This window comes from Echinops telfairi, unplaced genomic scaffold (genome assembly GCF_000313985.2).
Source record: "Echinops telfairi isolate 266 unplaced genomic scaffold, ASM31398v2 ScPeMD7_7465;HRSCAF=8503, whole genome shotgun sequence".
In the NCBI taxonomy this organism is placed as follows: domain Eukaryota; kingdom Metazoa; phylum Chordata; class Mammalia; order Afrosoricida; family Tenrecidae; genus Echinops; species Echinops telfairi.
Window position 1 is genome coordinate 6,508,572 of NW_022111365.1, and position 18,972 is coordinate 6,527,543.

The 18,972-nt window shown below is 44.3% G+C and overlaps 1 pseudogene; it reads left to right on the forward strand.

Moving 5' to 3' along the window:
* The first annotated feature begins 12,057 nt into the window (after positions 1-12,057).
* Positions 12,058-16,448, forward strand: LOC101639362 (annotated as a pseudogene).
* The last annotated feature ends 2,524 nt before the right edge of the window (positions 16,449-18,972 follow it).

Sequence of the window (18,972 nt, forward strand, 5' to 3'; positions counted from 1 at the left end):
GCAAGATATGACAAAATAATAATTTATAAATTGTCAATGGTTCATGAGGGAGGGGGGAGTGGGGACAGAGGGGAAAAAATGAGGAGCTGATGCCAGGGGCTTAGTTGGAGACAAAATGTTTTGAGTGTGGTGAGGGCAATGAATGTACAAATGTGTTTTACACAATTGATGTATGTATGGATGGTGATGAGTTGTATGAGCCCCTAATAAAACTATTTTTTTTAAAAAGAATGAACATAAACAAATTTAAGGTTTGAGTGCTAGTTCCCTTTACTATCAGCTGAGTTATTTTTAATAAAACGTGACAAATGATGATCAATTTGAGAATAGGGACAATATCTTCCTTTTATCATATTGTGTTGTTAACTGCCATAAAATCAATCCCTGGAGCATGGCGTCCCCATGAGCAACGGAATGAAATGTCTGGGCCCCCACCATCCCCATCATCTGTTCAGGATTTGTGATCTCATTGGCTCATTTTCAGAAGTAGACCACCAGGTCGTTCTTCCTCTTCTATCTTATTCTAGAACCATCGTAGCAACACCCAAACTGTGACTGAGCGATGTAGCTGTGCGTGAGCTCCGTTGGCCTCAAATCAAACTCAAGTCTCCCACATAGAAAGTACGAATTTTACTACTAAAGAAAGAAAGGAACTCTACTGTCCTCATTTCATCTTGTAGTATTTGGGCTCTGCGAAGTCAGTTCTGGCTCACAGTGAGTCTATGTACAACAGAGCAAAACACTGCCATTCTGTTATCATCCTGTTTGAGCCCATGGCTGTAGCCACTGTGTCAATCCATCTCCTTGATGGTATTTCTGGTTTTTTCCTACGGTGGCAGTTACATAATTCCATGTCAACTTGAAGATGTTTAAAGAGTAGGGGTGGAATCCAACCTGAGAATCAGATCACACCTAATGCTGTCTCCTGGGGGGTGTGGCTTTCTTATAAGGAGAACCCTGGGAACTGCTCTCTCTCCTCTGTCACTTTGCCTTCCTGCCTGCTGGGACTCTGCCACTGGCCCTGAGAGCTGCTGGCACCCTGCTGTGTTTTCATTGTCCTTGGATCCACAGAGCTTGGCACCCACTGGCTTGTGATCTTCCTGCATTCTGTAACATGCTATGTGGCTTCATGAGTCTGAAGAGGTACTTATGGACTAGTATCAGACTTCTGGATGTGAGTTGGACTGGGCTGGAACACTTTCTCAATCCATAATTACTTCTTGATATAAAGTTCTTTCCTATACATTTATGAGAACCACAGGATTTGTTTCTTTAGTCAGCCCAGCCTAGTACACTTACTGTCTATTTTATCAAACATGATATCCTTTTTCAGGGTCTGGTCTTTCCTGATAACAAAGTCCAAAGTACTCGAGTTGATGTCTTGAAAGCCTCACTTGTAAGGAGTATTCTTCCAAGACAGATTTGTTTGTTCTTTTGTCAGTCCACAATCCTTGCAACATTATTCCCCAGCACCATAATTTGAGTGCATCAATTATTCTTCAGTTTTCCTTATTCACTGTTCACTTTTCACATGCATGTGAAACATTTAAAAATATCATGGCATCATGGCTTGAGTCAGGCTCACCTTAATACACACAGTGCCATTCTTGCTTTTCAGCACTTTACAAAGACCTGTGCAGCAGCAGATTTGCCAAAGGCAATACATTGTTTAATTTCTTGACCGTTACTTCCATGAGCATCACTTGTGGATCCAAATAAAATGAAATCCTTGACAACTTCAATCTTTTCTCTGTTGATTTTCTCTGTTGAAATCCATAGTGAAGGTTGCAATCCTTGAGCTACGTCAGCAAATGTGTCAATTCCTCCTCCCTTTCAGCAAGCAAGATTTTGTCATCTGCATATCACACATTATTAATGAACCTTCTTCAAATCCTAATGCTACATTCTTTGTCACATAGTGAACTTCTTGGGATTATTTGCTCAGCATACAGATGGAATAAACATAGTGAAAGGATATAATCCTGACAAACACTTTTCTTGATTTTAAATCATGCAGTACTCCCTTGTTTTGTTCAAACAACTGCTTCTTGTTCCATACACAGATTCATGAACACAATGAAATGTTCCAGAATTTCCGTTCTTTGAAGTGTTACCCATAGTTAGTTATGATCCACCCAGTCTAGTGCATTTGCATATAAAACACAAATAAAGCGATTTCTGGTATCAGTCTGCTTTCAGTCAAGTTCCATCCGATGTCAGTAGTCATCTATCTCATTTTACATATTCTTCTGTTTCCAGCTCGAGTTCCTGGAAGCTCCCTGCAGCCATCATTGAATGATCTTTGGCAAAATGTTAGTTGCATATAATATTAGTGATATTGTTAGATAATTTCCACATTATTTTGGATTATCATTTTTTGTTTTGGGAATAAGAAGCCCTGGTGGTCTAATGGTTACTCATTGGGTTGTGATCCAAAAGGTTAGCAGTTTGAAACCACCAACCACCTCCATGGAAAAAGCTTTCTACTCCCATTAACAGTTACAGTCTCAGAAACTCACAGGGGCAGTTCTTCGCTGTCCTGTAAGGTCACTATGTGTCAGTATTTTCTCATTGGCAGTGACTTTGAGGTTTTGTTTTGTTTATCTGAATGTGCACAAATATGGAAGTGTTCCAGTAAATTGGTTATTTGTCAAATTTCTTGGCTCAATCCAGAAGACATATTAAATAACTGTTTCTTGGTTTTTCTCCTGTCCTCTATTGCCCTATCCTCCTAATAGGCATCTGGAATATCTTGATGATTCTCTAACTAGTTTCCATATCTCCTATCTCTTCAATTCCTCATGAGTGTTTTTTCCTCTAGGTATGCAATTAACAGTTAATTCGGTCCCATCTCTAACTGGCTTCTTCTTCTTCTTCTTCTTTTTTATTAAAAGAATATTTTATTGGAGGCTCTTATAGCTCTTATAAAAATCCATAGATCAATTGTATCAAGCATATCTGTACATATGCTGCCATAATTATTTTCTAAACACTTACTTTCTATTTGAGCCCTTGGTATCAGCTCTTCTCTTAACCTTCCCTCCCCTCTCCTCCCCTTGTGACCCCTTGATAAATTATAAATTATTATTTTCACATCCTACACCGACTGCTATTTCCCTTCCCCCCACAGTTTCTGTTTTTGTCCCCCCTGGGCAGTAGAGGGGTGGAGAATGGGTGGTGGTGGTGGTAATGTGTGGATCATTACAATCAGTACCCTTTCTCCCCTCCTCTGCACCCCCTACCCTCTTGGTATCGCTACTTCCATTCCTGTTCCTGGATTCTGTGTGTCCTGAGCTCTTATTTCTTATCTGTACCTGGGTACATGCTCCAGTCTAGCTCACAGTGAAAGGCAGGACTGGAGTCATGATAGTGGGGGGTGAGGAAGTTTCAAGAAATCACAGGAATATGGTGTGTTTCATCGGTGCTTTACAAAAAACAAAGAAAACAATACAAACCAAAAACACAGAAATTTTTGGAAACCAGATTAGGTCCAACCCGCATCACAGGAGGGATTTCTCAACACAGTTTTAACTGTTCAGGTCAGATTGATGCCTTTGACCTTCTATATTCCTCTCTCCCAAGCACTCTGTTTAGTGTTCACTTTCCTCCCATCCCACCATGTTAGATGGGGATGTTCTCTGAAGGCTTCTTTCCTATGTAGTTTCACAAATTAGTCTTGGGCTCCCACTGTCATCCATCACCCTCTGCACACTGGATTCTCACAATTTAGGCTCTGATACTAACCCCTCCTTCGATTCTGGATTACATGGATTTCAATGCTTTAGTGACTGATCATGGTGTGCTTCTTCCATTTGGATTTAGTTGACCTCTCAGTTAGATACCTACTTGTTTGGAGACAAGCCTTTAAGACCCCAGACACTATTTTATCTGACAGTGGGCACCCTCTAAATTCTTCACCACATACCGTGAGGATAGGGGGAAGGGGGAGAGAGGGGGAACTGATAACAATCAATGACGTATAACTCCCCACTCAGAGGGACAAACAACAGAAACGTGGGTGGAGGGAGGCAGTGGATGGTGTAAAGTATGAAAATAAAAATAATTTGTAAATTATCAAGGGTTCACGAGGAGGCAGAGTGGAGGAGGAAGGGGACAAAAGAGGAGCTGATACCAGGGGCTCAAGTAGAAAGAAAAAATGTTTTGGAAATGATGATGGCAACATATGTACAAATGTGCTTGATACAATTGATGTGTGAATTGTTATAAGAGCTGTAAGAGCCCTCAATAAAATGATTTATTAAAAGAAAAAAAGAGAAAATTCACTGTCAGATTTCTTATCCCCATAGATTTGCTACACCATCTCACATGGTCTGACTCAATGTGGCCATTGTATTAATTTTATTTTCTCAATGAAAGAAAATCCCTCTGCTGGGTTCTACTGGTGTCTCAGGAAATGAGGAGATGTGACCAACAGCTTGGGCCCTCTAGGGATGAATAGCCTAAGGGATGCTGAAATAATTCCCTCCGGGAAAGATGGAGCCAGCTTGAGGGTACCATGCTCTTCTCATAAGAAGGCCATGGAGTGTAAGGAGGAACCGATTACAGGGATCTACATATAACTTCGTCCCTGGGGGACAGACAAGAGGAAAGTGGGTGAAGGGAGACGTCGGACACTGTAGGATATGACAAAATAATAATTTATAAATTATCAAGGATTCGTGAGGGAGAGAGGGAGGGGAAAATGAGGAGCTGATATCAAGGGCTCAAGTAGAAAGCAAATGTTGTGATAATGATGAGGGCAACAGATGTACAAATGTGCTCGACTCACAGTGGATGTATGTGTGGATTGTGATGAGTTGTATGAGTCCCCAATACAATGATTTTAAAAAAAGAAAAAGAAGGCCATGGAGTGTGAAGGAAGGGACTCTGTTAAAGAAAACTCAACAAAGCATAAGTTTTCCTTTTAACATAAATATTACATTCTTCACCACATTTCACTATAGCACCCTTCTCTTCTCTGTTCCCTTCCTGAGGGTGAGTATGAAGCAGGGCCATGATGTAAGAACTAATTGTTCTTAAGTTGGAGCTAGGATTTAGTGCAAGCCCCAAACTCATTCCTTGATCTATGCTTTTTTTCCCTCTCAATTTGCTGTAACTTGGGAGTCGATACGTATATCATTCCATAGTTCAATCCTGTCAAACAGATTGTACAATTGGACCTACTCTGATGGAGCCCTGGGTTCTCCAGCAGCCGTGTGGAGACCCCAGCCAGTGCTGAGATGCTTACACATTCACTGACTCAGCTTTCCTCCTGCAGTCGGCGTCATTGCGTGTGTTTTGTGAGATGGAGGAGGACTTTGTGGATTGGTGTCAGACATATGGGCTAATGTTGAACTTGTGGGCTTGGGCAGCACTGGGTTGGGATGTTTTCTTGATGCGTACTTACCCTTTATCTAAAACTCTCTCTTATACATATGAGTTTCTGTGGATTTGTTTCTCTAAAGTACCCAGACTAACATAGCTGGTGACTAGGAGCATTTCCTTATGTGTTTATTAGCCATTCAAGTGTCATCTTTAGCAAATCGTCTGTTTAGGTCCTTTGCCCACCTTCTCATAGGACTATTTTTTCTTGTTGTAAGCTTGCAAAATTCTGTAGATTTTATTAATTAGTTCTTTGTTATGTTTTTACTAAATATCTTTTCCAAATCTATGGGCTCTCTTTTTTACTCTTGTAATGAAGCCTTTCAATGAACACAAGTGTTTTATTTTAATAGGTCCCACTCATCTATTTTGTCTTCCAAGGAATGTTTCCTTTGTTATCTCTGATAGTCCATGTAGTCCCTGCACTAGGGCTTCTAGCTTTATTCTAATTTTCTCATGGATGATCCTGATAGCTTTGGGTTTTACATTTAGGTCTTTGATCCACCTTGAGCTTGTTTTTGTGCATGGAGTGCTTCATTCTTCTGCAAGTGTTTATCCAGATTTTCCAAAACCATTTATTGATCTGCTTCCCATTTAATGTTTTTGGGTCATTTGTCAAAAATTAGTTGCCTGTATGTGGATGTTTTTATTTCTGGGTTGTCTGTCCTGGTCCATTGGTCTGAGTATCTGTACTTACACCAGTACCAGCTGTTTTGACAACTGTGGCTGTATAGTAGGTTTTGAGGTCAGATAGTGCAAAACCACCTACTTTGTTCTTCTTGAGGAGTTCTTTGCCTATCCTGGCCTTTTTCCCTTTCCATATAAAGTTGGTAGTCAGTTTTTTCATTTCTTTGAAGAATTATGCTGCAATTTGGATTGGGATTGCATTGAATTTGTACATTGCTTTGGTAGTATTGACATTTTCACACTACTGAGTCTTCCAATCCACGAACATGGAATATGTTTCCATTTGTGTAGCCTTTTGGTCTCTTGTAGTAACTTTTTTCATACAAGTCTTTTGTTTTCTTGGTTAGATTTATTCCTAGGTATTTCAGCTTTTGCGTGGTGATTGTGAATGCTACTGATCCAAAGGTGTACTCTTTATAGAAGCAGACTGTCACATCTTTCTCCTGAAGAGTAGCCGATGGGCTTGAATCATAAACCTTTTGGTTAGTTGCTGAGTGTTTAACCACTGTATCTCTTTCACTCCAAAAATCCAAACTCACTGCCATTGAGGCAATTCCAACTCATAGTGACCTTATAGGACAGAGTAGAGCTTCCCTCATGACTTTTCAAGACTGAAACTCTTGAAGGAGTAGAAACCCCTTTCTCCCATGGAGCAGCTGGTGATTTTGAACTGCTGATCTTGCAGTTAGCAGCTGCACCATCAGGGCTTCTCTGAGCTCATTCACACACATACAATAGTACAATAACTGAAACTGAACCTATTGCTAGGGGGTGGATTCAGATTCATGGTGGCCGTATGTACCATAGAGTAGAATATAAGGTTTTCTTGATCATAATCTTTATAGGTGGTCCCTAGCTGACCCAAATGATTTCCACTGGTTACTAAGCTAAAGGCTACTGGTTCAAACCCACTCAATGATGCCATGGGAGAAAAAGCACGCTTGTGTTAAGATTACAGCCAAGAAAGCTCTATGGAGCATAGAAGATGACCAAGATGGTAAAGTACCAAAACCAACCAACAAACCCATTGCTGTCAAGTTGAATTCAACTCATAGTGACCCATAGGGCACCAAAAAGCCCCATAGGGTTTGTATGTAAGCCTTTACAGAACAACTAGCTTCATTTTCTCCTGTGAAGCAGCTGGTATGGTCAAATCTTTTTGTTAGCAGAGCAAATGCTTAACCCACTACACCATGGCTGTGTTAGTCAGGGTAGGCTAGAGAAACAAATTCATAGACACATGTATATAAGAAATAACTTTATATACAAGAGCAGTTGACTATTGAAAAAATGTCCCAGCCTAGTCCATAAGTCTGATATTAGCCCATATGTCCAATACCAATCTATAAATTCATCTTCAGACTCATGAAATACATGCAATGATGCTGAATGAAGGAGGATCGCAGGCCAGTGGGTGGAAAATCTTGTGGATCCAGTGGCGTTATAAGCATCTGTGTAAGTCTGGGTACTTTAGAGAAACAAGTCCACAGAAACTCATGTATAAGAGAGAGTTTTATATAAAGGTTAAGTGCACATCAAGAAAACAGTCCAACCCAGTGCTGCCTAAGCCCACAAGTCCAACATTAACCCATTCACCTATATGTCTGACACCAATCCACAAAGTCCTCCTTCATCTCAAAAAACACACACTATGAAGCTGACTGCAGGAGGAAAGCTGAATCAGTGAACGTGTAAGCATCTCAGCACTGGCACGGGTCTCTAAACAGCTGCTCCAGCACCCAGGGCTGCATCAGGATAGGTCCATGCGACTTCTCCTTGGGGATGTCTTGTAGGAAGTGAGCCTTGCAAGCTGAAGCAGGAAACTGACTAAGGCAGCTGCACCCTGGTCTGACTATCACAGAGCAAGAAACCCGAAAACTCGAAAGGCGAGGCTCACCGAGTCATTTATCTCTCAGCCCTTCAATTAATCCCACATGTGTTTATTGGCCAGGTTGGTACAATAAACTAACTAACTCGGCATCTCAGCGCTGGCAGGGCTCTCCAAATGGCTTCTCCAGCTCCAGAGATCATGGGCTATATCAATGTAGTGCCATGTGTCATGTCAGTAGAGTGTCTCTCAGGGCGTGAGGAGAGAGTGTGTCTCCTGCCTCCAAGGAGGAAAAATACAGGAATTCCCAGAATCCTCAGGAGAAGGCCATGCCCACACAGAGGCCTCATTGCCTATGACCCAATTGACAGACTAGACTCCACCCCTTCACTCTCAATCCCTTCAAATCTCAAATTGACACCAGTTTATGTAACTGCCACAATAGCACAGTTCAGTTTTGTATGTTTTGCCTTGGCCAAAACATCTATCTCTTTTTACGCTTCCACTTTTTCTTCTGTTTAAAATGAAGGGGTGGCACAGAGCACTGGTAACTCCACGATTCTAGCCCAGTGTACCAGCCTAGTACAGAGGTAGGCTAAGGAAACATGGCTCCTGGAAGGGGTTAACCATTAATTGTATGCAAACATTTCTTGGCTGTAGCCAGATCTGCAAATTCTACAAAGCAGTAGCCAGCTCGGATTCCAGGGAGGTGGTTTGAAATCATTATGACGCTTCCTGTCACTCCCACTGTGGCAAAGGTTCAGGAATTGACGTTCTCAGCTATACAGCGCTCCAGGTCCCCCATCCGCAGGCTGGCACCATGTCTACTCCAGGGCCTGGACTCCCCCCGCCCCCCCCCATCTCTTCTTAATTCTGGTCTCTAAGTACTCCCCTTAACCAACACCCCGCTTTTTTCTTCTTTCATCGCTCTATCTCCACTTTTTTAGATTCTGCAGCGCAGGTCCTCCCTGCCACCACTTCCGTAACCAGTGGTACCCACCATGAGACCTCTGAAGTTGGCAGTGTACACTCCCAGCAAAGAGGATGAGATTTCCACGTGATTTCACTACTCACAGTTCTTTCCTGTTTCTACTCCCCCTTTTTATTTCCCTTTCTCCCGCCTCTCCCTCGCTCCCGCTCCCCGCCCAGCCCATCACCATTTTTGATCCCGGAAAGCAGCTGCTCCATCCCCATTCCCCGTGCCTCCACAGACAGCGCACCCATTCCATAATTCCATCGTTGGCGTCGTCGCACACTCCTGCAGAGCCAGAGACACGTTGACCACTGCAGCGGTGTTCGGTGGCTAGAACCACGCTGTGCTTTTTCTTCTTCTATTTTGTTTAATCCTTTTCTTACCCTTCATAGTTCTTTCTCCTTGCCTCTTCTTCTCCCCTTAAGTTTTTTTTTCATTTTTTTCCTTCTCCTCTTTTGATATTATAGAGTTGGTACCCACTCCCCATCTCCTACATAGTCAGGAGCCCCTACATAGGGGCCCCACCGCTCTGTGGTTTGCAATGTGGGCTCCCATATTTTCATTACAACAGTGTTGTTTAGGGGCTTATACTTGTACCAGTAAGGTGCCATTCTTCTTTCTCCTCTTTTTAATTCTTTCACTTTCATTCTGATTTTTAGTTTTTGACACTTCCCTTCTCCCTCCCCTTTTTAATTCCTTTCTACCACAACCCTATCAAGCAGGAGCCAGGTATCCTGCCCAGCCTCATACACATCACTCGAGCTGCACCACCCACTGGGTGAGTGCCATCATACAATCCAGCACCACTGGATGGGTGACAGCTGGGCAGGTCAACACTTACCCAATCTGAACTCAGCAACTCTATGGGACCAGCGATTAGAGAAGAGTGCCCACCCTCTGAACTGATACCTAAACTCACTTAAAAACAGGTGGTCAGAGTCTCAGCGATGCCATGCTACTGACCATTGCTTAGGTATAGTAAGCCAAAGTAAAGCAGAAAAATAGTGTGAAGCAAAGCAACAAAATAATACAATAACACCACCGTTCCTTAGAAACCACAGACATCTTCAAATAAAACAAAAAGCAAGGCAAGATGGTTCAAACAAGTGACCCAAATACAGGGACAGTAATTTTTAAAAATCATTTTAATTTTTTAAATTAAAATCAACTTTTATCACAATCCATCCATGCATCCATTGTGTCAAGCACATTTGTACATTTGTTGCCATCATCACTCTCAAAACATTTGCTTTCTGCTTGAGCACTTGGTATCAGCTCCTCATTTTTCCCTTCCCTCCCAGGAGCCCCCTCATGAACCCTTGATAATTTATAAATTATTATTTTGTCATATCTTACATTGTCTGATGCCGCCCTTCACCCACTTTTCTGTTGTCCATCCTCCAGGGAGGAGGTTATATGTAGATCCTTGTAATCGGTCCCCCCTTTCTACCCACTCTCTCTCCACCCTCCCGGTATGGCCACTCTCAACACTGGTCCTGAAGGAATATCCGTCCTGGATTCCCTGTGTTACCAGTTCCTATCTGTACCAGCATTCATCCTCTGGTCTAGCCACATTTGTAAGGTAGAATTGGGATCATGATAGTAGGGGGTGGTGGTGAGGAAGGAAGCATTTAGGAACTAGAGGAAAGTTGTATGTTTCATGGTTGCTACATCGCACCCTGACTGACTCATCTCCTCCCCGGGACCCTTCTATAAGGGGATGTCCAGTTGCCTATTAATGGGTCTTGGGTCCGCAATCTGCACTCCCCCTCATTCACAATGATTTGATTCTTTGTTCTTTGATGCCTGATACCTGATCCCTTCGATACCTCGTGATCACAAGGCTGGTGTGCTTCCTCCATGTGGGCTTTGTTGCTTCTGAGCTAGATGGCCGCTTGTTTACCTTCAAGCCTTTAAGACCCCAGACGTTATATCTTTTGATAGCTAATTTTTTTTGAGGAGGAAAACCCATGGCAACAACCTAATAAGGAATGTTGAGGAGTAATATTTAGGTTCTTTCAGCAGATCTGGCAAAGTAAAAACATAATAGACAAATTTGTGGAAAACACAAATGAAACTATAGAAGAATTCGGGAAAATAATAAAAGAACAAATTGACAAAACAAATGGAAAAATTGGAAATCACAAAATAATAAATAGAAATCCTGAAGATTAATACTGTTTCATCTTAAATTCTGAGCACTGGGTTTGCAGAAAACTGTGAATAATATTAATGAGAACTCCAAATCTAATTTCAGAGTCCTGAAATATCATCAATTAATATGGCCCCTCTAGATACAGTTCCTTAGGTGATGTCTGACAATTCTGGAGCCTCGATATGTGGCTAAATCCCATTTTGGAGGGAGGTTTCTGCTATGCTGACGGACAAGCTTAAGGTGGGATTAAGTCTTGACCTTAGTAAAGGGAATGAACTAAATTACATCCTTTGCTTCCTTTGGTCTGCTGAAAGACAAAAACCATACCTCCTTCAAATCCATTCCTCTGTGTATAAGAGCCATCTCAGAAACACAGAGAGAAAAGGCCCAGGGTCATCAAAAGAGGCATGAATAGAAGGGAGACGTCAGAGAGTGTTAAGACATGATAAAATAATAATTTATAAATTATCAAGGATTTATGAGGGAGGGGTATTGGGGAGGGAGGGGGAAAATGAGAAGCTGATGCCAAGGGCTTAAGTAGAGAGCAAATGTTTTGAGAATAATGAAGGCAATGAATGTACAAATGTACTTTACATAATTTATATATGTATGGATTGTGATAAGAGTTGTATGAGCCCCCAATAAAATGATTTTTTAAAAAAAAAGTTTAAAAAAAGAAATTCAGGTAGGATAGACTCAAAGTTGTTTGGGTCTTGTGGACTTGTTTGAATTTTCTTCAGCTTTACCTTTATATATCCAGGGTAAAGCTGAAGAAAAAAAAATATATGCATATGTTCTCATATTAGCAGTTGATGTCCTTCTCCAAGGACTGGTCTCACTTGGCCTGGTTTTAGCTGCTGGTTTGGCCAGCCCCTGGCCTGGTTTTAGCTGCGATATTGAGCTACTTCATCTTCTCTTCCCACAGATATAGTCAATTTGATTTCTGTGTATTCCACCTGGGGAAGTCCATGTGTGTACCCGCCTTTTGGGTTGAAAAAAGATATTTGCTATGAAAAAAAAAAGAAAAGAGGCATGAATACAGCCTGTTTGAGAACTCTGTCTGAAGTGGCGGAGGCCAAGGCTAGAAGCATCAGAAGCTGTGGCATGGAGGCCGTGGCAGCAAAAGCTGAGACGCCAGAAACCGAAGCAAGGAGCCCATGAGACAGAACATAGGAGCAGCCCTGGGAGTATGAGAGTGTGTCAGAGAGTAGTGGTTGGACTTCCTGGCGTACAGAGGCAGGGGCCAAGGGACCATGTGGCTGAGAGGCTGAGGTTGAGAGAGATGCTTGGCTGACGCCTACAAAGAGGTGTTGCTGTGGACTAATGAATGTATTCTTGCTGTTTACTAGTACTGGCTTACAGTAATATTAACACTCCAATAAACTTCATCAATTGTGAATATTGTCTGGGAGTTCTGTGTGGCCACTGCACCAAATTATTGAACCCAGCACTGAGTGCTGTGGAAGGGATGCTTGGTGTCAAAATCAGGCAAAGAAGGATGGCCATTGAAGGCATGTCTGACCCCTGACTCATGGCCATAGGGAAGCCAGAGGAGGTCAGATCTGGTTTCCGCTCTGCACCATTGAATGTCTTATGACTATTACCTAGGGATGTGAACAGGCTTGTCCTCACACACAGTGCATTGGAAAGTGGATTACCCCTCCCTCCCGAACCAGTCCAGGGAGGGGCAATCTCTTTTGGGAGCTTCCTGGGTGTGTCCTTAATGTAGATGACCATACTGGGGTCACATAGTCATGAATCATGCCCTGACTACCTTGGTTAGACCAATCTTGTAAGCTCTTCTGTCGAACAATGCACTTGTCTCAATCATAGTTCCCACTTCTGTAGTCTCACAGGTAACTGTGATGTATTGATCTGCTGCCAATCAGGCTTGGATACCATTATGATCTCATGTAAATGGCCTCCCTACATCCAGATGATGTGCCTTTATCCTTGTCTTGTTTTTGTCCTGTTTAAGATTTAACAAATGTTCTCCTCACATTATATTTGAGATTCTGGGTCTCTTTTTTAATGCGTGTGTGTGTATTTTTTTTAAATCAAGAAAACGGCTTATGTAGTTGTAGAATAAACAGATTAAAGTTCAGGCAGGGTGAAAGCCCATATGTCAACTACTGATGTAGCTTCAGGGGATGATGAACCCAAGATCAGCTAGAGGACCATAGGCTAGTGGCTGTAGAGGCAAATGAGTCCAAGGTCAACAGGTCAGATAGCAAGCTTCTGAAACTCTGAGGATCGGCAGGCAATATGGCAGGCCCTGGGCTCACGTCCGAAGAACCAAATTAGAAGTAGATGGACTATCCTTCTGAAATTTTAGTATTGGTTTGGGTTACAAAAGAGACCCCAAGTGTGGCCTCCTTCGTATATAAGTGAACTTGTGGGAAAGCTTGCTTGATTTTTGCTGAATCTGCATCCTGCATCTGGCTCATCAAAGAACCTTTGACCAGTGGCTGCCATCAAGCAGAATGTCAATGCTGTCATGGTCTTCGAATTCCTCCATAATATGTGTGACATAATAACTGCCTATTTTGGCAAGATCAGCAAAGAGGATATCAAGAACAATTTTGTGCTCATATATGAGTTGCTGGATGAAATCCTAGACTTCGTTATCTATAGAACTCTGGCAGATAACTCTTAGTTATCTACAGAACAGGGACACTGATCATCTTCATCAACAGCAGGGCATCAAGAGCTAGCATCAGACAAAAGAAGAACAGTCCCATATCACCAGCCAAGTAACAGCAGATGGGCTGGTGACAGGAGGGCATCATGTATCAGAATCAACTCTTCCTGAATGTGCTTGAGAGTGTGAACTTGCTCATATCCCCACAGGGACAGGTGCTGAATGGCCATGTGTCAGCCCAGGTAGTGATGAAGAGCTGTCTGACTGGCATGCCCGAGTGCAAGTTTGCAGTGAATGATAAGATGAAACAAGCAGATCATCTGCACCTTGATTGTGGGGTTGGGATCCTGGAGGGTAAAATCAATTGAAACTATGTTCCCTCCACCTGTGTCAAAACTCCCAGGAATTATTATTGTGGTGGTTTCTTGCTTGTTCCAGTGGTCATAGGGGAGGCTCAGTGTTTAATAGGGCCAAAATTATATAGGTTCACAACTACCTAGGGCCACGCGATGGCTCCCAATTTTATGCCTAAAACCCTGTTTTGGTAAACTGGAAGCAGTTCTGCAACAACAACAAAAAGTATCATCTGTGATTTGTGTCCAAGCAGGGAAAAGGCTAGGCCTTGGGAGTGAAATCAAGTATTTATTTAGCACCATAGTGAAACAGAGGAGGTCTTGAAGCACTTTCTGATGAAGATCAAGGATTTCAATCTTCAATATGGATTACAACTCAATGTAGAAAAGACCCAAATCCTAAATGGAGACATGTTTGAAGTTGTCAAGAATTTTGTCTTGGTTGGATCCATAATCAATGGTCATGAAAGCAGCAATCAGGAAATCAACACAAGTTGCACTGAGTAAATCTACTGCACAAGACCTCTTTAGAGTATTGAAAAGCAAGGATATTACTTTGAGGACTAAGGTGAGCCTGTCCCAAGCCACAGTATTTTTCATTGCCTCTTATGCATGTGGAAGTTGGACAGTGAAAGACCAAAGAAGAATCAAAGTGTTTGAATTGTGGTGCTGGCTAAGAATGTTGGAAATATCACGGAGTGCTAAAACGAAAAACTGACCTGTGTTGGAAGAAGTACAGCCAGAGTAATTTTTAGGAGCAAGGATGGCAAGGCTTCCTCTCACATACTTAGGGCATGTTGTCAGGAGCCACCAGTCCCTGGAAAAGGACATAACACTTGGTAGAGGGGCAGCATAAAAGAGGAAGGACCTCAAGGAGATGGATTGATACAGTGGCTGCAACAACGGGCTCAGGAATAAGAACAATTGTGAGGATGGTGCAGGACTGGCCAGTGTTTCCTTCTGTTGTGCATAGCGTCTGACCAACTCCATGGCAACTAACGTCAGTGACAATAGTCAAATATCGATTCTCTTTCCTCCTGTGCCATATGTCTGATCCATTATGTTAGTGGGATGGGGGCTACTGTACTCTTGGTGGGAGAGAAAGGAAAATACACTCAACAATTATCCTGCCACTTATTTTCTGGGGTATATTGACACAATAGCCTTATAGTCATCAGCTCTGGTGGTGTTGTAGTTACTCATTGGGTTGCTAAGTGCAAGGTCCACAGTTCAAAACCATCAGCCCGGAGTCCTCGCAACTGAACTCGTGCCCCGCCCGGCTGCCCGCTTGCCGCCGCCGCCGCCATGCCCTTCTCCAACCGCCACCACGCGCCCGGAAGGATGAGTTCCCCAAACCCTGAGCAGCCACAACAACCACAAGGCCAAGGTGCTGACGCCCGAGCTGCGTGCCAAATGCACACCGAGCGGCTTCACGGTGGACGACGTCATCCAGACCGGCGTGGACAACCCCGGCCACCCGCACATCCTGGCCGTGGGCTGCGTGGCGGGCGACGAGGAATCCTACGATGTCTTCAAGGAGGATTTTTGACCCCATCATCGAGGACCCTCACGGGGGCGACAAGCCCAGCGAGGAGCACAAGCCTCAATGCTGACCACCTGCAGGGTGGCGACGACCTGGACCCCAACTACGTGCTGAGCTCCCGGGGGCCGCGCCAGACGCAGCACTGCAGCCGCGGGGAGCGCCCGCCGCGCCATCGAGGACGCTGGCAGAGGAAGCCCTGTCCAGCCTGGACGGCGACCTGCAGGCAGGTGACACACGCTCAAGAGCATGGTGGAGGCGGAGCAACAGCAGCTCATAGACGATCACTTCCTCTTGGACAAGCCTGTGTCGCCACTGCGGCTGGCCTCTGGCATGGCCCATGACTGGCCGGACGCCCGCGGCATCTGGCACAATGGCAGTAAGACCTTCCTGGTGTGGGTCAACGAGGAGGACCACCTGCGGGTCATCTCCATGCAGAAGGGGGGGCGGGGGGTGGGGGTGGGACATGAAGGAGGTCTTCACCTGCTTCTGCACTGGCCTCACCCAGAGGGAGGCGCTCTTTAAGTTCAAGAACTAGGAGTTCACGTGGAACCCTCACCTTGGCTACGTGCTCACCTGCCCGTCTAACCTGGGCACGGGGCTCCAGCCTGGGGTGCACCTCGAGCTACCCCATCTGGGCAAGCACGAGAAGTTCGAGGTGCTCAAGCGGCTGCGGCCGCAGAAGCAGGCCACAGGCGGGGTGGACACAGCCGCCATGGGGTGGGCAGGGGGGGGGGGCGTCTTCGGTGTCTCCAATGCCAACCGGCTGGGCTTCTCGGAGGTGGAGCTGGTGCAGATAGTGGTGGACGGCGTGAAGCTGCTCATCGACATGGAGCAGCGGCTGCAGCAGGGCCAGCCCTTCGACGGCCTGGTGCCCGCCCAGAAGTGAGCCGCGGCTTCCTAACTTATTTTGGGGGGCTCATTTCTCCGCCGCTCTGGTGGCCCAGCCCTTAGCCCTACCCTAGACTCCTGTGTGGCCTGTTGTAGAGTTTATTTTTGGATGGCTAAGGAGTCGCTGATGCTGAAATAAACTAGGGTTTGGGTCTGCAAAAGAAAAAAAATTACAGTGAGGTAGAAAACCATTGAGTCTAAGTGGCAGAGCCCAGCTAATGACTAAGATAAAAATAAGGATCAAGGCATTTATAAATACTAATCCTAGAATTGGTACCCAGGAATTACCCTTGTGCAGTATGCTCCCTCCAAGTTTGGGGTTAAGTTCATTCAGCTTTTCTGAGACTTAAGTATTTGCCTCTTAAAGAAGACTTTCAAGTTCACACAAAATTTTCTTTTTGTTCAGTGTCAATTCCATCTGGAACCTGGGCTATTTTAACTCAAGTTAGATGCACCTGTGATTTTGTTCCAGGACTTTTACCGCTGTAGGGGTAGGCCCCAGTACTTGTGCAGGCCTCCCATACTGGTTCCAACTGCTGCACTGGGTCCCTCTCTTTCTATCCTTTATGAGTACCCGGTCTCCTAGTTGGATGAAAGGTAAGGCATCCATTGGGATTGGCTCAGCTATCAATCACATTGATCCATTCCAACAGAGCTTGCTGTACTTTGCCCAAGTGTATGATATGCCCTAAGAGATAACTTGTGTCCCTTGGGTCCCCAAATTCTTGGCTGGTATGTGGTCTCCTGTACATGAATTCAAACAATAAAACTCTAGAAATTGTTTGTGTGGATGCTCTGATCCTCATAAGGGCTACAGAGAGCATATGTACCCACTTGGATGGGTCTCTTGAGATAGTTTAGCTTGGGCCTGCTTGAGCATCTAATTCCACCCCCCCCATTCTTGAGGACAGTGGGTGGAATACTGCATGTAGATAATAAGAAATCCCTAACATCTGGGACAATGACTGAGTTATTCTGAAAAACAAAGAATTGCCCCACATGCAAGGAAAGGTGGTATGAGGAACCTTTTAGAAGGGGATCCAACAACCTGGAGGTGGAAGAGGTGAGGAGGCCACCATTGGATTTCAACACCAAGTAGGTAGCCCTAATGTTGAGCAGAAATCAGATGGACTTACTGGCAACATCCACATAGCTTTTTACATCTGGTGTCAACAGTGCTGCTGGAGAAGGAATAGGAGCCAGGGCTCTGTCAGTTGACAGACTTGGAGGTTGTTAGTTTATTGTGCCAACCTGGCTGATAAATACATGTGGGATTAATTGAAGAGCAGAGAGCTAAATGGCTGGCGAGCCATGCCTTTCTTGTTTCTTGCTCTTTAATCATCGGACCAGTGTGTGGCTGCCTTGCTTGTTCTTTGCCTCAATTTGCAAGCTACACTACCCGTGGGACACCTAACCCGTGGACTGTGTTGCTGTAATTTGAGGTTCCTTCAAACCTGCTTCGCCACACCATTGGAATTTACATCTCTTGAGCTGGGGGCTGTTGGACCCTGTCACCTGGCTGACTGTTGGTGACCTGCCTTGCTGTTTGCTGCCTGTGCCCGGATAGCCTGAATTGTTCTACAGAGGACTACCCAGCGGCCCTCAAGACTTGAAGGACTGCCAGTGTCTCACAACTGTCTCACCGGAGTGAGTTGTACTGAGCCATTTGTACTGCTTTATAATTTAATTAACTATTTATTTCTTATGTTATATATCTATCTATCTGTATAAATATACATTAAAGTATTAGCATTCTGGTTTTGTTTCTTTAGAAAACCCTGTCTAACACAGTCTCCATCATAATCACTTGGGGCATTCACAGGCCAATACAGGCCCCAGGTTTCTCTATTGGAAACAGATGGAAGTAGGCTTCCCTCCCACACTTGTGTCTCATAACGGACCTGCCTTTTGACCATCTCCCCAGACAAGGCTCAGTTTCATACCTCTACAGCAAGTGACAAGGGATCTAGGTCTTTCGGACTGAGCCAAGTGGCCCCACCCTCGGGGCGGGACCAACATGACGCTCTAAGAATTTTAACCTTGCTGGTTTTCCTACTTTCCTTCCTATAAATCCTGGTTGTTGTATACTCTAATTTCTGCCACTAAGAGCTCATTAGAGTCACTCTATGGGCCATGGCCTTTTGTTGGAGCTTTTTATGGCTATCTGGGGCAGTCTGGTTAATGAAGCAGGAATTTAGGACATTTCTTCCCTCTGTTGACTCTGGTTCTAAACAGGCAAACTTCTGGAGGGCCTCTCCCAAACAAGATCCTCCTTCATCCCTTGAACTACCTCTGACAATTTGGAGTAGTTTACTGGCTTAATCTGGATGTCCTCCATTCTTTCTGGGAGGCAAGTCTGTATATATTCTCCAGTGGCCCTCCCTTCTGCTCCCACCTGTCATTCCTGGTGATTCCCCTCTGGGTCTTTCTCTGCAAGGGCAGTGGTCTTGTCAGCCAGTCCACTGGTGTTTATCATGTATCTACTACTTCTTGTCAGCACTGCAGCAAGATGACACAAAGGT